At 40.1% G+C, this 18056-nt stretch overlaps 1 protein-coding gene across 5 annotated transcripts in view; it reads right to left on the bottom strand.

The window, feature by feature from the left end:
• Positions 1-14792, bottom strand: part of LOC139967083 (uncharacterized) — a 234552-nt gene extending 219760 nt beyond the window's left edge. For 2 of the 5 annotated variants that reach the window (XR_011792886.1, XR_011792885.1), the window contains exons 1-6: positions 14486-14792; positions 13926-14129; positions 13237-13292; positions 11531-11619; positions 4585-5459; positions 2528-2601 (exon numbers count right to left, since the gene is read on the bottom strand). The gene's annotated coding sequence lies outside the window, so the exon portion shown is untranslated. Of the gene's footprint in view, positions 1-2527; positions 2602-4584; positions 5460-8602; positions 10043-11530; positions 11620-13236; positions 13293-13925; positions 14130-14485 lie in introns of those variants that run through there. The other 3 variants (XR_011792890.1, XR_011792887.1, XR_011792888.1) reach the window with 3 other exon arrangements.
• Between the last annotated feature and the right edge of the window lie 3264 nt (positions 14793-18056).

The raw sequence follows: 18056 nt of genomic DNA on the forward strand, positions 1-18056 counted from the left end.
AACTGTAACTTAATTGGTGAAATGAATAGAAGAAGGGGTCACAAGTTGCAATGTCCAGTCCATGAGGGCTGTTCAGTAAAGATGCCAATGTCAAAGATGAACAGAATGGTGGAAAGATTTGTGCATCCAAATTACTTACTGGTAAGAACCCACTAAAGGAGAAGTGCCTAACAACTGATGCTGATGGCAAGGCATGTAAACGGTTCACTGGTACAATGGCTGCAGCTACTCATTCTGAAACAGAGAACCATATGCTGTTAGACCAAGTTCACCTACTCAAGTCACTCCGCAGGGCACTGGCTAAAGCAGTACTCTCCTCTGATATGTTACCTGCACAAACTGTGACTAGGAAGCACTTGATACAAAAGTGCATTGCAGAGGACTTGACCTGCCTTGTACTGGCAGAGGTGACTACTTGCAGGAATTAAAGCCCTCAAATACGACCACTGCAAAGTTATGAAGGCTTTATCAACATGTTAAGACTGCCTTGCAAAGTGCTACATTGGAAATCATTCACATTGCCCGAAGCATTCATTTGTATGCAAGAGGGGCAGGAAGTACACATTTCCATTCATGCCAAATGCTACAAAGAGATCTCTGCTAATATCCCACACTGATAGCACACAACTACAGTACTGATTTTGCTTAACTCCCGTTGCAAAAAAAGCAACGATCGATAAAAAAGGTTGAAAATCGATAAAAAAAATTTGAAAATCGATAAAAAACAAATAATTTCATTAAGATTTAGACTACTGCGGGCACGGTTGTCAACTTAGTTTCAACGAAATTTCCACGAAAGTTATCGCGATCAACAACGGCAAAGGCAATTCTAGACATATCAAGGTTGTGACCTACGTTGAATCCTTAGTGTAACTACAGCCGTTTTCAGACTATACCAGAAGTGGCTGAGGAATATTACAAATGTTACAAAAGTTTGATTGTATATAAGACAGAGTAAGTTCTGTACTAGGTGTTTGAAAAATTATTTGGCTAGGATAATAAAAAACTGGTCTTGGTCGATCGTAACAAGTACTTAAGTTAAAGGCTAGTATTAAACTAAGATAAGTTTAAGTAACTCACCAATGAACGCAGCGTCAGAAAAACAAGAAATAAAAAAAAATTTACACAATGAAACAGTCGTAGCTGGATATCAAAGAGATCTTTTTTTCCAATAAATTCCTGCGTTACTTGACGTACTACAGTACCGTTTACCGCACTCACTTTCAAACCAAAAAATCTCCCCCCGGCTTCAATGCACGCAAACTAAAAAACATCCTGTTATTTTCCCCCTAACCCAGCTACTGTAAGTTGCCCGCGAATGCAGACGAACTGCCCTGGTAATTAAGGTCGCAGCCTGGGTCTGGGCCACCTACAGTATGCTGCTTACATGTGCATTCCCTACCCTGGATATCTCCAGCGACCAAACTTTTTTGAGAGGCCTAGTCCAATCATAAACCTGGCTTTGTCAATTCACGCCTACCATCTGTTAATTAGCATAGTATTTATCTTCGTGGGGGGTTTAGCACTGCAGAACCTTTGGCTGGCTTACTCTAGAAGCAAACATTATTTTGCCCCTACTATTCATAATGGAATGGAAACCTGTGGAAAATGAATATATTTTCATTGCTTATTTGAGTATTGTATATTGGGAAGAGCTGATCAAACATTACTGGGGAGGGCTTTCAACTGGCCTGACGGCATGTAAATTTAATTTAATGAGAAGGGGGTTTTTATGAGTCTCCCGGTATGCGTCACATGAGAGGTAAATGTTTTGTTTTTCGGTTTTATCATCATTTTTCAAGTGGAACAGCTCATAAAATCATATCAATCAAATATCCTTCCTTAGTTTTACTAATCAGGAATGTTTGACAAGGCATGCAATGCATCGTTCGAAAATGTAATTTTAAACTAGAATTGAAAATGAACAACATAAAACAATATCTGTGAAGCGTGTGGAGCACAACTTTGAATATTTGTTGTGAAAGAAAACATCATGAACAATGTTTACTGCGTAAATAAATGTTGCGGAACTGGTATGGAGAAATTACGTACTGCAGCTTACGTCAGAGAAGCTCATAAATGACACAGGTGGATAGAGCACATCAAAATTCGGTATAGGAAATCCCTACGCAGCTGACAAAAGTCGATATCTCCTTCCGTTTTCGAGTTATAGGCGATTTTGTGTTTTTGCGATATGGTTTTCAGTATATTTTCATTCAATAAAGTCGTTTTTTTTTTTGTGTGTTATAAGGGTGTGACCTAACAGATATTTCACTAACCATTTAACCGTATAACCTGCCGGTAGGTTAATCTTTTAAACGCTGTTTCCCGATTGCGGCTTTTTCGACGTAATGTCTCTCAACTTTTAATGAAAATAGGACATTATGAGTACAATAATTAAGGTTTTTTTTTTTCCAAAAAGTAGCAATTCAGGCAACAAGACAATGATCAATGTATGTTAATTACTAATTAGGCCCAATAATATTGCCAACATTACGTGTAATAATTGCTGAAAAGAATAACACACCTGATCAGTATATCGTGGTCTTCAGAAGTTCAGATCACTGAATTTATATAACTCGGCCTTCGGCAACTTCGTAACTTTTGAAGAAAAAAACAATATATTTGTCTATCTATCACAAGATTTTAAACAAAAACTTGCCTAACTTAGCAAACTTACCCACCTTTCCTGCTTACTCATTAAAAGTCATGTTTAGAAAACAAATTACGCACGCACGTGTTGTGGGATGGGTTGTAGCAGCCTCCGATTTCATTTTCTTTCTCTTGTGTCACATACATGATACAGTACTTTACATTTGATACAACAGTTTCTTCAACAACAGCTTCCCAAAATTGGTGTTGCAATAGGTTAAATTTTAACCGGGCAGCGCAGTACCATTCATAATTTGCATATTACACCAAAATTTACACTCAGCGTCCAGATGGCGGAAGAATGTAACATCATGTTCAATGTGTTGTGTCGTTCTCATGGTGCGATGAACTTGGGCAAGTTCAAATGTCAATGACCTACTTATGTTCTATGACCAATGTCAGTGGGAATTATGTGTGTAAAAACTCGAATTTTTCCAAGTGTTATATATATATAGAAGTTTTACGTAAGCGGAGCAAATTTTGGGGCGGCTCTTTGATTGTGAGGAAGCACTTATCTAAGCACCAATATTTGTGAAAAATATCGTAAGGTTTATCATTTTCATTCATATTCTTTTATGTTTGCCGCAATCCCGCCCGCAATGCATGCACAGTATAATACCATGTGTGGAAAAAATGGCTGTATACGTGCGGACCTGAGAGAGCAAACTGGCCTTGTGTTGTTAATGTTATTACGATACTTTCTAGAACAACCATTTGCGTCTTTTGGCATCGACATATTTTCACACAGGATTTCACCATGCCATTGATCGATGTACACGGGTGATATATGTCGCAAATATAAACTGAGAAGACGAATTGATGACACTATCATGAGCTCGTGACTATTGGCCTACTACTATAGTTATATTGAACACATTATTCATGCCTAAAACATCGTTTTTCTGTTTTTTATTGATAGTTTGCAGTACATTACTCAGTTCTTTACATATTTTTAAATAATTTTCATGTTTAAAATGTATTTGATTTTTTTTTTTAATTTTCCGTTTATACAGTTTGTGATTTTCTAAACTGATAGTGCATTTGCGGCCGGTTAAACGGTTAATCGTTTAAACGGTCACACCCTTAGTGTGTTATCTTGTTCGGAAATGATCCGAAATGAATGTAATAACTGTTAAGTTTTTCCACTTCTGGTATAAAATTATTCCATCAAAGTTAACCTGAGTAACATGTCTCATGCCAAATCTATACTAAACAAAATAGAAAAAATAACAAGAGAAAACGCATTTTTGAAAAATGGAAGCGTCCTAGCAGAATGGGCGGGGCATCTTTATTTTGCTTCAAGTAACTGCTTCAAGTGTTTTCGCTCGGAAACAAAGTTTCACACTTCAACTCTTATAAAAAACCAAATTTACATCTCTTAAAAATAACTATTTTTTGCAATCTGCAAGTAAACCAAGTTTATTTATGTCCATTCATTGTTATTTAAATGGTTAAACAGCACTCCAACTTATCTGGAAGGGTGCCTCGTGGTACATAGCGTGTACTGCAACCTCCAAGATAGCCTGGCAAAGTTAAGACTTATGTCACTGTGTTTGGGGTTCAGTCAGAAAACGTCCCCCGTCAGTTTTACTACATGTTTCTTTGAGAGTTACTACTCATGCAAGCCTGAGAATGCTTTCAAACGACTGTACCAAAGTCTAATCGATACTAATAAACGAAGTTACGCGATTTCCGACGTTTTGCGTAACCACATATTGACCTTTTATTTCGTTTAAAAAAGAATTTCAACGCATCGTTGAAAATTCCACGTAGGAAATGATTGAGATCACCAATCGTTAAAATTCGTTGAATTTCGATAAAAATTGGCAAATTTCGATAAAAAACGAAGAAATTTGTTTATTTTCCTTTTAACAAATTTCAACGGGAGTTAAGCGAAATCAGTACTGTAAATGAAATACCTGAGACACCCACCTGCAGCAAACGTTTATGGTCCACTCAGTTTCAGACTTCCACTCAAAAAGCAGAGGTAGTCAATAATGCTTTCGAGTTTCCAATCCAAAACATAGCACAAGCATTTCACGCAACAGTCAGTACAGGGACCACAGTGCCACAAACATTACAAATAAAGGGCCTGAAGAGTCCATAGCCAGGAAGATGGAAGCTGCAGGATTAGAGGTGAGCTCAAATAGTCTATGTATCCAGACTCTGAAACAGATGCAAAGGAAACAACAGTATGATAGACTATATAACAGAGGCAGAGCATACAGAAGGAGGTGAGCACAACTCAGAGAGAGAGAGAGAGTACAAGCTACATGGTAGAACTAAAAACATAAACCAGTCCAGTGATTGATGACATATCAGAAAAGATGTCTCCTGTTGCTTTTTGGCACTTTTTCTGAAGAAGCACACTTGGTACGGATTGATATAGATGCTAATAGGAGTATGCCAGCTAAAGTAACAGTTGACATTTCTAAAATCCACTTTCAACCTCTTTTTATGATAGTTTCAGAAGTAATGACTTATATCATTTTTGTTTATCTCTGTCTATTGTGTGAATCTTCATATGGTGTCTCACACATGTTGTACAGTCTATATGAATAATGCAGTACTGAACTTTAAACAAGTGAGAGCCCAATGGTTGACATATTCCCTAGTGTGATTAGAAGTCATTCCATCAGCATGGCTGGCATCTACTGAATGTCTAAATTGTTCTTGGGTCCACACAATGTGTTTTAAGCACAGTCCCTCAGTTGGTGCTACTTATCCCCTCTGGTGGAAACTTGACGCAAGTTGGCCTTCTTCCCTCTGAAAATGTGATCACTCCCTGTATCGAGTAAACTCTGGCCCTAAAATGAAAGAGAAAAAGTTACTTGTTACTTTGGCACTGCTTTTCAAAGGTATTTTGTCAGATTTTGTTGCGAAAACTACTCAGGAGACCTATGTTCTAGCTGTGACCAGATCTAGAATGAGGGCGCTGTTCAAGCAACATTCCTAAATCGTTGTAGTAGATCATATTGACTAGTTTCTCAGTGTAAGTCTTGTCTTGTATCATTCTATGTGCAGCTATTCAACTGCTTAGACTTCCAATAAATGCTTATAACCATTTAAGCATTTGTATACAAACAAACTAGTGAATAGGTCACTGGAATTTTGTTGAACTTTGAGGATAAAAAACTGATTATTATTATGAAGAATGGGTACGGTCATGTACCTCACAACTGATGCTGATGGCAAGGCATGTAATGGATTCAGTAGAACAATGGCTGCAGCTTATCATTCTGATGTAGTACACCTCGTCTTCGTCTTCGATACGGTGACACATCCGCAAAAAGGGACAATATCTCACCACACACGTCAAGAGAGTAATTAATTAGATCTGACCCGAGTACTGATATAAGTGACAGGATTCACAGAACCACTGGAACTACTAATGAGGTCTGAAGGCAGACTATTCCAATCCCTAATTGTATTTGGAAAAAAACTATATTTATAGCAATTGGTACTGGCATACAGTTGGCAGAAATGCATATCATGCATGTTCCGACTCCTACGCAGAGGCTTTCTTAGGCAGTCAATAGGGATCTGAGCCTGACCATAGATGCCCTTAGCAAATAAGATGATTCTACTTTGTCTGCGCCTCTCTGCCAAGGGCACCAGGTTTAGGTCCCGTAACAGAGATGAGACAGAGCCAGGCTCTCTTGAATAATCTGAAGCGATGAAACGGGCTGCACGCCTCTGAATGTTTTCGAGGTTGTGCTGCAAGAAAGCTTGGTGGGGATCCCAGACAGAACTGGCATATTCCAATACTGGCAGGAGGAGACCTTTATATGCAGCCAATTTCGCATCCTTCGAACAAGGGGATAAGTTTCTACAAAGAACTCCCAATATCCTATTTCCTTTGTTACACACATTTTGAATATTTTTTCCCCAGTTGAGATCTGAAGTGATATGAATACCCAGATATTTAATACAATCAACCTTAACCAAGTGAACCCCATTGAGCATGTAATTGAAATTTACAGGTTTCCTCTTTCTAGTAATGGTCATAATGTTACATTTCACCGGCTGGAAACTCATGCCCCAATCTTTAGCCCATTGCCCTAGTATATTAATATCTTCCTGAAGTTGATGACCATCACTGACATCATCGATAACCCGATAACAGACACAGTCATCAGCGAACAGTCGGACACCAGAAGAAACAGCATTACCAATATCATTAATATAGGCCAGGAAGAGAATGGGTCCCAAAACTGACCCTTGCGGAACACCGGAAGTAACCTTAGAAGGATTAGACCTAGACCCATTGACAACAACCGACTGCTCTCTATCACTCAGAAAAGCATCCACCCAGCAGAGAACCTGATGTGAAACACCCATAGTGTACAGTTTAGATTTCAATAAACAGGTCTCTCTACAGAGCACTGACTAAAGCAGTACTCTCCTCTGATATATGACAAAATCTACAGTAAACAGGTTAGTAAATTTGCAAGTCTTATTAAGGGCCTGTCACAATGCTATGATGGCTCACAGAGACACAAGCAATGGATGTGACACCTCCACACATAGGCTGTTGTGGCATATGTGGGAGATGTGAAATGATTTGGTACTTAAAAAGTTAATTTCTTTGCACAATACTTTGAAGAGCAGATGCTGGAATGTGGCTCTTCTCTTAGCTGCCAGGGATAGCATTGTGCGGATAATGCCATATGCTGGTGCCCCTGGCTTACTGATGGTGTAGGCACCTGTCCACATCCTGCAGCCATTTGTGTAACTTGTTGGGGCTGATGTATATTTTGCAACATTTGCATTTATTTCATCAGCCCATGCCATCCAATCTTAGTCTGACATTGTGAAGGTGTGAGCTTTCCATTTACAAATGTGTTACTGTATATAGGCCTATCCTTATTCTGATTGCAGTCTGGGTCTCAATAAAACTGATTCTTACACCACATATATTACATTGTAATGTATGCATTTAAATTCTGACTGTCGCTTTTTGCTCTGCTAGGTACACAGTATTAGTGCTGATAGTCGACTCTTACTTTTGTAGTTGATTAATCGCATAGCTCTTCTCGCGATACTCGGTTACAGTTATGGCATCATCACTGTCATTTCTACATTGCAGAAATACAGTCAAACAAATCTTTTTCCATGGTGCACTGTCCCTATTTGTTCTTTCAAGTCTTAATGTGTGATGTCTAATTCATGTTAAAACATCTACCAAACAAAAACTGTCAACAAATTTCAATACTCAACATTTCTTAAAATCCTTCAAAGTAAATCAAAAACTTTGGAATGGATCTACAAGGCTACTACAACTACTAGCACTAATCACAGCAAAAAAATGAATAGATGCAACACCCTGTAGCGGTGTGATGATTACTATGCAAGAGTTTTCTGTAGAAGGACGTTCACCTTCTAGGCTAGGCTTTAGCCTAGTGTGATAGCACGCACATATTATGACACATTGAAATGAAACTTCACCGCAATCGACACACTCTATCAGACATATGATACATGTGAACCACTGGCCAGAAATGAAATATACTGTAAACATGCATGTTTGAAGAAATTACAAATTCTTTGGCAATCATTAAAGATTAATAAATTTGGGAATTTGCAATTATGCGCAATGATGAAACATTGCTAGGACTAAATGTTGCACTGCAGAACAATCGTATTACTAACAAGTAAACGCATGAATCTAACCTGAACAGGTGCTTGCTGATTTTTAACACAGCACAGTTCTAGTGTAGCATTGTAAGAACCTGTGTTTGCAATATTTGCTGACAAACTGCTTAAGTGTTGTTTTTGATAGGTTAGGCTATTTTTCAATAGCAGATTGTGTGTAGTGCTAGCTTTAGTCCAGTAATCGCAACTTAGGTTTTGAGAGCGATTAATCAAACTTCCAAAGTGTAATCGCGACTACTGGCGATTAATCGATCACGACTATCAGCACTATACTGTATAAAAGTAGACTACTCACCAGATGTACAACTTCAGTTCCTCAGGTTTTACTTGTTCAATAGCTTAACATTGAAACTAGTGGCTCCTTATACCATCCTTTACTTGTACTACTACACATCTCAATAACACACAGATCAAAACAACAGACACAGGTAGTACATTGGTCTCTACAGGCCATGAACATGTTCTTCCAGTCTAATTATTACTTCATCAGTGCATTTTTGGGCACATGCCATGGTGTACCAATGTGTTGTTACTTCCGTGTCAATCTCGTGCCACATTGCGATATTTTGGTGATTTTTCACAAAATTTGCCCCCAAATCACTCAAGCGTAAAATGATGAGACCTTTTTGTCATATTCCGTGATTACATATCATAACCAATACCCTTAGCTATACTTAAGGCTCATAGAGTCTAAAATGGCAATTTTCAAATTCTTACTTATTATGGCCACGACACGAAAATTTCAACATCCTGTATTTTTGGGATCCATCTAAGCATGTTCTCTAGAACATATATCAACCACTCTGCCAATTAGAAACTTGATTTTTCCCTTCGAAATTTTTTTTCGTAATCTCATGACCTAATGTGACAACATTTTAGGAACACGATTTGCTCTCGCTGTTTCCTCCGAACATATATCATACCTACACTCCGACAAGTGTACATAAATACACAAAACAATCGATAACAAGTCAGCACGAATTCAAATCTAAATTTCCCGTGGAATGTCAGATTTAGAACCAAATGTGGCAACCGAAGTTCAAAGTGATAGTGGTTCTTCACCAGGCAGTGAAATTGTACTAGAATTGGAGTGCCCTTTCTAATATTCGAAGCAGAGAGTGAAGGCGATGATCATGCCAATATTGAACCTAATGTTGAGGGTGGACCTGAGGTGTTACTGTTAGGATATAGAACCGTATCAGTTCGAGCCTGTCAAATGAGCCGAAATTGAAGCTCCACAACATATCGAAGAAGAAACCCGTTCGGAACTATTGCAAGGAGCATACAACGTGGTAAGAATTTAGTAATGAAGCAAACAAAATCCAGTCCATTTTTTGCATGTGTGGTTGGAATTCGCGGAACTGCCTTAACCATATTGTGAGTTGTGTTACGGTGACTTACAACCATAGAATCCTTACAACCCATATGTACTGTGTGTTGGCTATGTATTCATACATGTTCAGTATGGTGCGTAGTAGTAGTAGTAGTGGTGGTTACATACTGAAAGTTTGGCTCGGGACGTAAGCTGCATTATGCAGCCATGCTAGGTAGGCATATGTGTCATTTTATACTCATTATTACTAGGCTAGTACTTAGGCCTGGAGTTTTGCAAATCAATTGTCTGAACAAAAGAATGTTTCATGAAATATGGAAGGTGTAAATTCACAACAAATGTAACCATAACTGTACATTGTATCCCTGCTTGTTATTGTGGACATCATGGGCCAACATTCATACATTTTGAACTTTCAATATTTTTTTTAGGCAGTACAGATACATAGCCTACGGTCAACAGGTTCAAAGGTGCTGGGGGTTCCTAGCAAGACACGTCAGGGTTGTGCTACCATCATGTGCAGTCCAAAGAATCAGAAGTGAGTTTCCAGCCAATGGTCATTTCACTGGATTCAAGATGCCAGGAGAAAACTCAATTGTATAGGAAGCCTTGGTTGAGAAATCCCTCACCTTTTCTATTCTACGATTGTGTTGGATTATCAATCCTTCAGGGTTCCCTCAGTGTTGATATATTAAAATTCAAGACTTTTAATTAAGGATGAAATGGTTATTTTCCAGATCCAGCATCAACAATGAAAGAAAAGGCATGCTTTGAAGCATTTAGACACATGTATTGGCGTGACCGTGATGTCATATAATATGTGCATCAGTGAACGGGCATTGACCTTTTTAGGAGCATTTCCTCCCAGACATGTTGGCTTTGTACCTTTAATCTGGAAGCCAAAATATCCATATCTCCAATGATATTTGACAGAAAGTTATAATAAAGACCAATGGAGGCAGCAGAACTCTTGAATGTTTAGACTTTGTTTCTTCAGCAGCAGGTGGTTTGTTTTACAATCTTTCTCCAGAAACTCAGCAGTACACCCTGTTAATGGTCTTCGATTGTTTTAATGCGTGTGATGCTGTGTTTCCCTTTACGTGTCAGTGTTGTATGTGTCGTCGTGCGTGGGTAACATTTACAGGTATGCATGTGAGTTGCGTCGTGCAGTATTTCTTGGTTTAAATTACCCTTTATTCTATTTGCTTTTGGTTTATTCTAATAAATTTATCACATTCATTTGAACCTCAAGTTTCTTTATCATGACTGTGCAGACTTTTTGTTTCCTATGAGAGCTTGAAATTTTCTTCACTTGTAAACAAACCTCTTTACTCAGCAGTAAACAATGTTCATATGCTGCTCCAGGGAGACCTAAAGTGGTCTAAACTTGCCTCAACTGACCCAATCTGTGTACCACTTGTACTTCCATTCATGCTCCATTACAGCCAAACCAAGAAAACCAGATCCTAATTGATAAGATATAAACAAAGATGTTCTCCTGTTGCTCTTTGGAACTTTTCCTGAAGGAGAACACTTGTGCAGGTTGATATAGATGCTAATAGGAGTATGCCACCTTAAGTAACAGCTGAGATATTTAAACTCCACATTAAACCTCCTTTTTATGATAGTTTGAGAAGTTGTGACTTACATCATTTCTGTGTATCTCTGTCTATTGGGTGAATCTTCATATGGTGTTTCACACATGTTGTACAGTCTATATGAATAATACAGTACTGAACTTTAAACAAGTGAGAGCCCAATGATTGACATATTCCCTAGTGTGATAAGAAGTCATTCCATCAGCATGACAGGCATCTACTGAATGTCTAAATTGTTCTTGGGTCCACACAATGTGTTTTAAGCACAGTCCCTCAGTTTGGTGCTACTTACCCCCTCTGGTGGAAACTTGGTTGGCCTTCTTCCCTCTGAAAATTTGATCACTCCCAACATCCAGTAAGCATGCGCCCTTAGCTGTGGCTCTAAAGTGAAAGAGAAAAAGTTACTTGTTACTTTGGCACTGCTTTTCAAAGGTATTTTGTCAGATTTTGGTGCAAAAACTACTTAGGAGATCTATGCACTAGCTGTGACCGGATCTAGAATGAGGGCGCTGTTCAAACAACATTCCAAACTAGTTGTAGTCGATCATATTGACTAGTTTCTCAGTGTAAGTCTTGTCTTGTATCATTCTATGTGTAGCTATTCAACTGCTTAGACTTCCAATAAATGCTTACAAACAAAACTAGTGAATAGGTCACTGGAAAATTGGTATGTTTTAAGGATACAAACTGATTAGTATTTAGAACAATGGGTAGAAGGAAAGGCATGTTTGATAGGCATGTAATAACCTTCAAGCCAGGTAACAGGTTTGGCTTTACTGCTTGAACAGCTGCTGAAGCTGATGCCAATTGCACTGGTGATATTCCTAGCTCTTCTGATACAGATATGGCAACTAATTCCTCTTGCAAACCTGCTTATAGAAGGCTCGACAAGGAAGAGTATGAGAGAGTAATTAACCCAGCAGATAAAGGACATGAGATATTTTCAACTCAGTCACAACAAACCATGTTTGCAGAATCTACAGGAAACAGGTTTGTTAATTTGCAAGCTCTATTAAGGGCCTATCACAGTGCTATGATGGCTCACAGAGAGACAAGCAATGGATGTGGGGACGACCCTATAGGTCTTTCTGATATGGAAGAATTGTAGGACTTGAATCAAAGGTTGTGTTTGGAATCACTATGTAGCTACAAGAGTGAACTCTTGTCCATATAAAAAGCTTAAAAAACAGTAACAAACCTGGCAAGAATCCTTCAGGTAGCATACGCCCATTAAAAGCGCCATTGACTTACACACTAAATCACAAAAGTAATGTGGTCTCTAAGTCTAGAGAGAAGTTTTCACTAGCTAAACGCTACCCATCACCGGATAGCTGTCAAGTTGGCCTTTTATGGAATCATCAATTTTCCGTATCATGACCATGTAGATTTTTTGCTATCCGAGCCGGAAGTTTTTGTCACTTGTAAACAAACCTCTTCACTCAGTGGTAAACAATTTTCCTACGCTGCTCCTGGGAGGCCTTAAAGGGGTCTGAAATGGCCTCAATTGACACAATTTTCTCACTACATGTACTTCCATTAATGCTCTTCAACATGCAAGCCACAAAAAACTAGATCATGATTGATAACAGGTCACAAAAGATGTTCCCCTGCTGCTTTTTGGCACTTTTCTTGAAGGAGAACAATCGAGCGGACTGATATAGACTCTAATAGGAGTATGCCACCTTATGTGAGAGATGAATTTTTTTTTTAATACCAAAATGATACTTTTTATAGTCGTCACAATATAAACCACAACAAAATTCTATGCAATTATCATTTTAGGTCCATAAAGATGTATTTTCAGAGATTTCAGTATGCAAGGTGCAGTGTGTAAATACACATATGAGCAATACTGTGTAAGCAGTAACCAGGTCTACGACTGCAACAACATTTCCAGTCACCAATTTTGATAAGCTTGACCAATTTGGGTGCATCTATGATTCCTGCAGGTTGTATTGGTATTCCTGATCACCGCCCACTTGGTCTGGCTTGCCCTACCTGCAGAAACGTCATCCAGAGAAGGGTCTGCGGGGAGGGTTTTTTCGTCTCTGGCTCTGAAAAGTGATGAAAACTACTTTTGTTTAGCTCAGCTGATTCCTCCCAAACTGACCTACAGGACATACCCCAATGTATTCCTGAACTGTTTGGAACATGTTAAACTGATATTGCATGTCACTCCAGTGCAACTGCTAAGTTACTAAGAATAAGAGAAGAGAATTGAAGGTGTTCTTTGCCAAAACTGGATCATCGGGATTTGTAAACCACAGCCTCACTGTGTGACAAGTACATTTATGTAGCTGATCAATATGAGCTACCGTACTTGCTCTTCATATTACACACTACGAGTCTGTGCACTCCATTGAATATGGCTACTGAAGTACAATAATAAACCAAGTCTGTTACTAAATAAATGATCGCCTCCTATATTCTTGATACGACACGCTCAACGGCCACACACTGAAACACACTGTAACAGTATGTACAGTAGTCAAAAGGAACAAATACTGAAATGCTATCTAGATACACTGTTCACCTCAACAGCATATCCAGTCCATTTAAAGGTTTGTGCATAGGTTGTTACAATGTATTAAAGACAGTTATAAGGGAAGAGAGGTGGATCGGGGGGCATATTTCATGATAAAACATTCAAATTTGTTGCTCGGCAAAGAACAACAACGTCAAATTACCTTATTCTCCATTGGTGGCGAGCACTGGTTCCTATACTGTAGTTACTACAGTAGATCTCCCATGGAAGCATCAGGATATCTCTTTCTGCTGTCAGAGTTGTTTGGGATTTGTTGTTACCTCATCTAACCAGTTGAGGCCATTGATACCACACCCATTCAAAGTATATCGCTGTGAATGCTGAGGACTTGGCACATCAACTTTCTCTGAAAATTGACAAAACAACAGAAAACTAATGATAGTGAAAATAGGCTCAAAACCCCTTGATGCACATATGTAGGAGCAGAAAATGCATACCTTTGTGGATTATTTGCTAAATAAGACTCAAAACATTCTCTGTGTAAGGTTTTAGCACTCAGCAGCCACTCCACTTAGGATACAGACCTCACATTGTGCTACAGCTGGTGTAGACGTGGTCTAGGGTACTAACGTAGCGCCATTATGAACCTGAGGCCTAAGCTAACAACATTATGGGTATTTCATGCATTGAAACTGAGTATTTGTCTTTAGTCAAACACCAGGTACTTCCAACTTTAGCAAAAATAACCTAAAATATGGTTACCATGTACTTTAGGTGCCCACGGATGTCAAATTTCACTGAACTAAGTCATTCACGTCACACACACGGCAGGCATTTTGGTCTGATTCTGAAGGATTTTGAATATCGTGCATTTGGCACCTACTTAGCAGGGTCAAGGAATGAATCAAATTACGGAAGCTTTGGTAGGTCAAGGCTTAATGACCCAATAGTTTATTGGGGAGGAAAACTGGTCAGAAATGCTCAAAATGTTGTTCTGGTCTCATGTATAGAAACGCACATGCTCTTTGTGGTACTTTAAGTCTGTAATACTAATTTATGCGTAAAAATCATCCAAGCTTGAATTTTCAGACGTTTGCTTGAAAACCATTTTTACACACCATGGCAACTACTTTGGTCCAAAATTGGGACTTCTAGCACTTAAAATGAAAAATTTTAGCATTTTTGCTTAAGGTAGCATACGCCCATTAAAAGCCCCATTGACTTACACACTAAATCACAAAAGTAATGTGGTCTCTTAGTCTAGATAGAAGTTTTCACTAGCTAAACGCTACCCATCACCGGATAGCTGACAAATTGGCCATTCATGGCATCATCAGGTTTCCGTACCATGATCATGAAGATTTTTTGCTATCCGAGCCGGAAGTTTTCGTCACTTGTAAACAAACCTCTTCACTCAGTGGTAAACAAATTTCCTACGCTGCTCCTGGGAGGCATAAAGGGGTCTAAAATAGCCTCAATTGACCCAATTTTCTCACCACATGTACTTCCATTAATGCTCTTTAGCATGCATGCCACAAAAAACTAGATCATGATTGATAACAGGTCACAAAAAGATGTTCTCCCGCTGCTTTTGAGCGGATTGATATAGACTCCAATAGGAGTATGCCACCTAAAGTGAGAGATGATTTTTTGTTATTACCAAAATGATACTTTTTATTGTCGTCACAATATAAACCACAACAGAATTCTATGCAATTATCATTTTTGGTCCATAAAGATGTATTTTCAGACATTTCAGTACACACGGTGAAGTGTGTAGATACACATATGAGCAATACTGTGTAAGCAGTAGGGGTTAGCAGTATAAGATCGCGGCAAAAGCAAACTGCGGTGGCCAGGTCTCGAGCCGAGAATCCAAAATACGTCTCGCTCTCAAGGTACAGAGCACAACCAACTGCGCCACGGCAGCTGTTGATATAAATCTTTGTTCGTTTCTAATACTTAAAGTTCCAGAGACCGTACCAGATCGCGGCAAAAGCAAACTGCCCCCACCTGGTCTCGAGCCCGCGATCCAAAAATCGTCACGCTCTCGAGGTACAGAGCAACCAACCGCGCCACGACAGCAGTTGATATAAATCTATGTTCGTTTCTTATACTTAAAGTTCCAGAGATCGTATTAGATCGCGGCAAAAGCAAACTGTGCTGGCCTGGTCTCGAGCCCGCGATCCAAAATACGTCACGCTCTCGAGGTACAGAGAGCAACCAACCGCGCCACGACAGCAGTTGATATAAATCTATGTTCGTTTCTAATACTTAGAGTTCCAGAGACCGTATGAGATCGCGGCAAAAGCAAACTGCGGTTGCCGGGTCTCGAGCCCGCGATCCAAAATACGTCTCGCTCTCGAGGTATAGAGCACAACCATCTGCGCCACGACAGCAGTTGATATAAATCTTTGTTCGTTTCTAATACTTAAAGTTCCAGAGACCGTATAAGATCGCGGCAAAAGCAAACTGCGCTGGCCTGGTCTCGATCCCGCGATCCAAAATGCGTCACGCTCTCGAGGTACAGAGCACAACCAACCGCGCCACGACAGCTGTTGATATAAATCTTTGTTCGTTTCTAATACTTAAAGTTCCAGAGACCGTATAAGATCGCGGCAAAAGCAAACTGCCCCCACCTGGTCTCGAGCCCGCGATCCAAAAATCGTCACGCTCTCGAGGTACAGAGCAACCAACCGCGCCACGACAGCAGTTGATATAAATCTATGTTCGTTTCTTATACTTAAAGTTCCAGAGATCGTATTAGATCGCGGCAAAAGCAAACTGTGCTGGCCTGGTCTCGAGCCCGCGATCCAAAATACGTCACGCTCTCGAGGTACAGAGAGCAACCAACCGCGCCACGACAGCAGTTGATATAAATCTATGTTCGTTTCTAATACTTAGAGTTCCAGAGACCGTATGAGATCGCGGCAAAAGCAAACTGCGGTTGCCGGGTCTCGAGCCCGCGATCCAAAATACGTCTCGCTCTCGAGGTATAGAGCACAACCATCTGCGCCACGACAGCAGTTGATATAAATCTTTGTTCGTTTCTAATACTTAAAGTTCCAGAGACCGTATAAGATCGCGGCAAAAGCAAACTGCGCTGGCCTGGTCTCGATCCCGCGATCCAAAATGCGTCACGCTCTCGAGGTACAGAGCACAACCAACCGCGCCACGACAGCAGTTGATATAAATCTATGTTCGTTCTTATACTTAAAGTTCAGGATACCTTATAGGATCGCGGCAAAAGCAAACTGCCCCCACCTGGTCTCGAGCCCGCGATCCAAAATACGTCACGCTCTCGAGGTACAGAGCACAACCAAACGCGCCACGACAGCAGTTGATATAAATCTATGTTCGTTTCTAATACTTAAAGTTCCAGAGACCGTACCAGATCGCGGCAAAAGCAAACTGCCCCCACCTGGTCTCGAGCCCGCGATCCAAAATACGTCACGCTCTCGAGGTACAGAGCACAACCAACAGTGCCACGACAGCAGTTGATATAAATCTATGTTCGTTCTTATACTTAAAGTTCAGGATACCTTATAGGATCGCGGCAAAAGCAAACTGCCCCCACCTGGTCTCGAGCCCGCGATCCAAAATACGTCACGCTCTCGAGGTACAGAGCACAACCAAACGCGCCACGACAGCAGTTGATATAAATCTATGTTCGTTTCTAATACTTAAAGTTCCAGAGACCGTACCAGATCGCGGCAAAAGCAAACTGCCCCCACCTGGTCTCGAGCCCGCGATCCAAAATACGTCACGCTCTCGTGGTACAGAGCACAACCAACAGTGCCACGACAGCAGTTGATATAAATCTATGTTCGTTTCTAATAGTTAAAGTTCCAGAGACCGTATAAGATCGCGGCAAAAGCAAACTGCGCTGGACTGGTCTCGAGCCCGCGATCCAAAATACGTCACGCTCTCGAGGTACAGAGCACAACCAACCGCGCCACGACAGCAGTTGATATAAATCTATGTTCGTTTCTAATACTTAAAGTTCCAGAGACCGTATAAGATCGCGGCAAAAGCAAACTGCGCTGGCCTGGTCTCGAGCCCGCGATCCAAAATACGTCACGCTCTCGAGGTACAGAGCACAACCAACCGCGCCACGACAGCAGTTGATATAAATCTATGTTCGTTTCTAATACTTAAAGTTCCAGAGACCGTATAAGATCGCGGCAAAAGCAAACTGCGCTGGCCTGGTCTCGATCCCGCGATCCAAAATACGTCACGCTCTCGAGGTACAGAGCACAACCAACAGTGCCACGACAGCAGTTGATATAAATCAATGTTCGTTTCTAATACTTAAAGTTCCAGAGATCGTATT

Source organism: Apostichopus japonicus, chromosome 4, assembly GCF_037975245.1.
Source record: "Apostichopus japonicus isolate 1M-3 chromosome 4, ASM3797524v1, whole genome shotgun sequence".
In the NCBI taxonomy this organism is placed as follows: Eukaryota; Metazoa; Echinodermata; class Holothuroidea; order Aspidochirotida; family Stichopodidae; genus Apostichopus; species Apostichopus japonicus.